This window comes from Anomaloglossus baeobatrachus, chromosome 1 (genome assembly GCF_048569485.1).
Source record: "Anomaloglossus baeobatrachus isolate aAnoBae1 chromosome 1, aAnoBae1.hap1, whole genome shotgun sequence".
NCBI classification, from domain to species: Eukaryota; Metazoa; Chordata; class Amphibia; order Anura; family Aromobatidae; genus Anomaloglossus; species Anomaloglossus baeobatrachus.
Window position 1 is genome coordinate 292,373,454 of NC_134353.1, and position 6,896 is coordinate 292,380,349.

Consider the following 6,896-nt stretch of genomic DNA (forward strand, 5'->3'; position numbering starts at 1 on the left):
CACCTCTGACGTCACCGGCGCACACATTGGGGTGAGGCAGCGGCCATGCTGGAGACTGGCAAAGGAAAAGCAGAAGCCAGGAGCAGTGTGTGCGCGCATGAGTGGCGGGAGAGGGCGCTGTACATTGTACTCAGAGCGTTTTCTGTGGTGTTACATAGGGCTGCAGCAGGCGACATACATCTACTACATTATCTGTATTCAGAGTTATCATTGTGTTATCTGTGGTGTTACATAGGACTGCAGGTGACATCTACTACATTCTCTGTACCAGGGGTAATCAGTGTGTTATTTGTGGTGTTACATAGGACTGTAGGTAATATATACTACACTATCTGTACTCAGGATTACCACTGTGTTATCGGTGGTGTTACATAGGACTGCAGGTAATATATACTACACTATCTGTACTCAGGATTACCACTGTGTTATCGGGGGTGTTACATAGGACTGCGTAGGACGTATATATGGCATTGTATAAATTAAAAGCACACCGTTGGCTGATACTCGTCTTTGCCTATCTGTTATTCTTTCCCCACATTGCAGATAAAAAGGTTACATGGCTCACTGTGCTGTATGTCTCTGCTACATCGCAGCATAGTGCAGATGAATGTGGGCGCTAGTGTCCTACAAGGTACCAGAAAGCAAACTCCAACTTTCGCAGTACTTGCCAGTTGCACTGCGATCCCCTTCACATGCATTGTACTTTGATGTAGCAATATTTGGCTGCATGACCTGTGCTGTGGCTAATGTTGTGTAGCCTCAGCAAGAACCTATGCTCGCGGGTCATCGACCACCTCGATATATCCAGGGCACATTTGTCCCATCGGCCCTACATCAGTTCATATGGATAATAATAGCTGATGTGGCCTCATTGATGCCACACAGGGTTGTACTCAGTCAGTGTATATTCCCATAAGTTGTATGGCAGGAATTTCTCATTGCTAAGGCCTACGACACACGGCGAGAAAAACGGAGCGAGTGGAATGTGATAAAAAAAATCGCATTCCACTCGGACCAATATTACTCTATGGGCATGCTCCCGTGAGCAATTATTTTCTCAGCCCTAATCAGACCGAGAAAACAGTCGCAACATGCTGCGGGTTTAATGCGAGCCTGTTTCTCTCGCACCCATTCAAGTCTATGGGGCGAGAGAAACATCGTACTGCACTCGCGGTACACCGGTGTACTGTGAGTGCAGAGCGAGAATGGCAATATCCGGCAACGGAGGAGAGAGGGAGATAAATCCCTCCCTCTCCTCCTCAGCGCTGGCCCGCCCCTCCACAGTCGCATGACACTCGGCTCCCGCTGTGCTGCGAGTAATCCCTATGTGGCCCCGGCCTAAGATGTATGCTGGGAGAAATATTAGCCCCTTCCCAACCAGGCAAATCTCTGTTTTTGTGTTTTTTGTTTTTTTTCTCTCCTTTAAAGAGCCATAGCATTGTTCTTTTCAGTCCACTGCCATATGAGGACTTGTATTTTGCAGGACATGTTGGACTTTATAATGACATCATTCATTTTATCATGTGATGTACTGGAAAATGGGGAAAAAAATTCCAAATGTGGGGAAATTGCTATAAAAGCTCAGTGATTTTAGGGTTTTGTTTTTACAGCATTTGTTACACAGTTAAATTGACTTGGAAACAACGCAATATTGCTTGAGATATATTTTTCTTATTATAGCGTTTACCAGTCGGGGTAATTCATTTTGATAATTCAGACATTTTACGGATGTGGAGATACCACATATGTGTATTTGTTTAATTTTTTTATTTTTAATGGGGGAAAAGGGGGTGATTTGAACCTGTTTTTTTCATATCTTTAAAGTGTATATATATAAGTATTTATTTATATATATATATATATATATATATATATATATATATATATATATATATGTATATATATATACTGCTCAAAAAAATAAAGGGTACACTTAAACAACAAAATGGTATTTTAGTGTTCCCTTTATTTTTTTGAACAGTATATATATATATATATATATTTTCACTTTTCCCTATATTTTACGGTCCCCATTGGAGACTTGTGATCATCTTGAATAAATGGCGCTACAATAATAAATAATAATAATAATAATCTGGATTTTGCACTATAACAAAAACCACAGTATCCTATGAACACCAGCAGTGGGCAAATTCCATCATGACCGGTAGGTCGCAGCTGTTGAGGGCAAATGATGGTTGAATAAAACAGCCATCATCTGTCTGGAAAGTTAAAGGCCCGCATCAGAGACGGAGCTGACATATGAGGTACTGTTATGTAAAATGTTTTCTGATACCTGCCTGAGTTGGAACGGTGCATGATATCAGCCGATTACACTTGTATGTGTAGATGCGGTTTAAGCGGAGCGGTCCAACTCTGTATTAGGCCTATCTAAAAAAAATTGTGTCATCTATACTCTGGTATTGCCGCCATACCTTTTTTCCATGTAGATATGTTGAGTATTTGGTGACGTTTTTTAACCTCAGTGTTTGGAGACCAAAATCAGGAGTGGCTAAAAATCACAAGTGGTGCACGTGTTTCTGTTATACTTCTGATTTTTCCACTCTGGTTTTGTCTTATAAATACTGAGGTAAAAAAACTCACCACATACTCAATGTGTGAACATGGCTTAAAGGTGTTTCATAGTTAGAGGGTAGACTTAAGGCCATCAAATTCTACTTATGTCCTAACATGCTGATACAGACGAAAGCAAGATTCTTCGTATGGTTTGGAAGTGCGGTGGAAACTATAACACCAAAATAAAACACACAAAGAAGGGGAGAACATATAAACACCATGCTGATATCTTTGATCAGATTGGAACCCAGGTTACCAGTGCTGTAAGGCCAGGGCCACACGGGGACTAATGTGATCCTCGCATGACACTCGGCTCATGCTGGCAGCACAGCGGAAGCCGAGTGTCATGCGAGTGTCCCTGCGACTGAGGTCCGATCATGCGATCGGACCTCAGCTGCGGGGGATGGGCCGGCACTTGGGAGGGGCGGGCCAGCGCTGAGGAGTAGAGGGAGGGATTTATCTCCCTCTCTCCTCCACAGCCGGCGATTGCCATTCTCGCACTGCACTCGCGGTACACCGGTGTACCGCGAGGGCAGTGTGATCTTTCTCTCGCCCCATAGACTTGAATGGGTGCGAGACAAAGAGTCTCGCATTACAATGGCAGCATGCTGCGATTGTTTTCTCAGTCCGAATGGGGCCGAGAAAATAATCGCTCATGGGTGCTGGCACATAGGCTAATACTGGTCCGAGTGGAATGCGATGTTTTATCGCATTCCACTCGGTCCGATTTTCATGCCGTGAGGCTTAGGCCTAAGGCAGTTCATAGCAAGTGTTCCCAACCTGGGCAACTGCAAAATTCCAACTCCTATCATTAAAATAACCCTAACAACATGTCTTCAATATTATCACTTGTATAAAAGCACTGGAATTGACACTCTAAGGCCATGTTCACATGAAGCACAATGCTGAATTTCTTCTGCTGCTTTTTATTTAAATTTCCTGCAAATATCCACACCAAAATATGGAGAAACAATTCTCTCTGACGATTGTCATTTTTGCTTTTTTTCCCTTTATTTGCTGTAAATGTTAGTGCCAATTTGAAGCAGTGTTTTTTAATGCCTTTTCTTAGTACAGAAAGGCTTTGATTCTTCACTGAAAAAGGCAAGTATGTTTTTACAAGTGTTTTTCCGTCTCCCCAAAGAAGCCTTCAGAGAAAAAATAAAAAAACATGAAATGCACACTTCTGTAGACACACTGTGGGCAGGAGATTTCTTGAAATGATATCCACTTTGCTTGAATGGTTAAATGCAACAAATTTTCTGTACAAAAAAAAAAAATGCAGCAGAGAAAACACCATATTTTTGCTACTTGGGAAGATGGCCTAATGAGAAACCTCTTCTGTAGGACACTGTGTAAGGGTAAGAACGCACTTTGCGAATTTGGGTTTGTCAATGTCAATTGTTTTGCCATTTGAGTTTTGAACTGCAAAGCAGAGTTTTTGCCCAAATTTCTGCCACAAAAAGGAAGCATTTTGAACTGCATAGTGCGGTTTAGAAAACCAAATTCCCACAGACTTTGCTTGAAAAGCAGAACACAACCATTTTGGCATTAAACGCTGCAGTTGAAAAAGCAGGTAAAAAGCAACGTGGACGCATAGCCTTAAACTCAATCCTTAGCATAACCACTAGATGGAGATATCTTTTACGAAAGAGACAAGTTCGGGTCAGTTATAAGATTCTGGGATATTGGCATGAATGACATCTAAAGAATAATCTATGGAGATGCCACAATTGGCTGATTACTGAAATTCCCAAGAAGCCACCATCAATTAGGAGAACAGACTCCTGCTTTTCATGTTATTCCCTCAAATCTGAGACTAAAGCCAGCTTTACACGTTGCAATTTCGCATACAATATCAAATAAGATTTGCAACGCCCCCATCGTATCTGTGACATGTTCAATTTGTTGAACGTGCCGCACAAACGATTTGGGCGGCGAACGTCCACTTCCTGGAGTGGGAGGGACGTTCGGCGTCACATCGACATCACGCGGCAGCCAGCCAATAGAAGCGGAGGGGCGGAGATGAGCGGGACGTAAACATCCCGCCCACCTCCTTCCTGCCGCATAGTCGGCGGGAGCCGCAGGACACTGGTAAGCTGTCCTTCAATGTTCCCGGGGTGTCACACACTGCGATGTGTGCTGCCTCGGGAACATTGCACAACCGCACGTTCAATCTTTGAGGAATGAACGACGTGCATGCGATGAACGGATTTTCGTTCAATCGCAATTGCACGGAGGTTTTACACGCTACAATCATACTTACGATGCCGGATGTGCGTCACTTACAACGTGACCCCGCCAACACATCGTAAGATTTATTGTAGCATGTAAAGCGGCCTTAAATGAAGCACAACTGGACAATTCTGTCCTGCATGTGCCTAGCAGTCGACATTGAAGTTTAATTATTGGATGTTGCAAAAACAGCGGTTCTTTCCTTTCAGTGGTGCACCTCTCGGGGTAGCACCATTTGTAACCAGGCTCTTCTGACCACTCCACACCATGTCTGTAGTAATTGGTCCCTGTGAGACCACACATACACAAGTTACTACTTCTTAAGAATTCTTAATCCACCACACTCCCAGATTGAGCCCACGCTGTAGACGAGTCACACAGGTGGGTCCTCAGCCTTTCTCCCCACCCACAGCCCTGGATCGACAGGTTTTGGTCTATGAGCGCATATACAGTCAGGGCCAGAAATATTTGGACAGTGACACAAGTTTTGTTATTTTAGCTGTTTACAAAAACATGTTCAGAAATACAATTATATATATAATATGGGCTGAAAGTGCACACTCCCAGCTGCAATATGAGAGTTTTCACATCCAAATCGGAGAAAGGGTTTAGGAATCATAGCTCTGTAATGCATAGCCTCCTCTTTTTCAAGGGACCAAACGTAATTGGACAAGGGACTCTAAGGGCTGCAATTAACTCTGAAGGCGTCTCCCTCGTTAACCTGTAATCAATGAAGTAGTTAAAAGGTCTTGGGTTGATTACAGGTGTGTGGTTTTGCATTTGGAAGTTGTTGCTGTGACCAGACAACATGCGGTCTAAGGAACTCTCAATTGAGGTGAAGCAGAACATCCTGAGGCTGAAAAAAAAGAAAAAATCCATCAGAGAGATAGCAGTCATGCTTGGAGTAGCAAAATCAACAGTCGGGTACATTCTGAGAAAAAAGGAATTGACAGGTGAGCTTGGGAACTCAAAAAGGCCTGGGCGTCCACGGATGACAACAGTGGTGGATGATCGCCGCATACTTTCTTTGGTGAAGAAGAACTCATTCACATAATCAACTGAAGTCCAGAACACTCTCAGTGAAGTAGGTGTATCTGTCTCTAAGTCAACAGTAAAGAGAAGACTCCATGAAAGTAAATACAAAGGGTTCACATCTAGATGCAAACCATTCATCAATTCCAAAAATAGACAGGCCAGAGTTAAATTTGCTGAAAAACATCTCATGAAGCCAGCTCAGTTCTGGAAAAGTATTCTATGGACAGATGAGACAAAGATCAACCTGTACGAGAATGATGGGAAGAAAAAAGTTTGGAGAAGAAAGGGAACGGCACATGATCCAAGGCACACCACATCCTCTGTAAAACATGGTGGAGGCAACGTGATGGCATGCGCATGCATGGCTTTCAATGGCACTGGGTCACTTGTGTTTATTGATGACATAACAGCAGACAAGAGTAGCCGAATGAATTCTGAAGTGTACCGGGATATACTTTCAGCCCAGATTCAGCCAAATGCCGCAAAGTTTATGGGACGGCGCTTCATAGTACAGATGGACAATGACCCCAAGCATACAGCCAAAGCTACCCAGGAGTTCATGAGTGCAAAAAAGTGGAACATTCTGCAATGGCCAAGTTAATCACCAGATCTTAACCCAATTGAGCATGCATTTCACTTGCTCAAATCCAGACTTAAGACGGAAAGACCCACAAACAAGCAAGACCTGAAGGCTACGGCTGTAAAGGCCTGGAAAAGCATTAAGAAGGAGGAAACCCAGCGTTTGGTGATGTCCATGGGTTCCAGACTTAAGGCAGTGATTGCCTCCAAAGGATTCGCAACAAAATATTGAAAATAAAAATATTTTCTTTGGGTTTGGTTTATTTGTCCAATTACTTTTGACCTCCTAAAATGTGGAGTGTTTGTAAAGAAATGTGTACAATTCCTACAATTTCTATCAGATATTTTTGTTCAAACCTTCAAATTAAACATTACAATCTGCACTTGAATTCTGTTGTAGAGATTTCATTTCAAATCCAATGTGGTGGCATGCAGAGCCCAACTCGCGAAAATTGTGTCACTGTCCAAATATT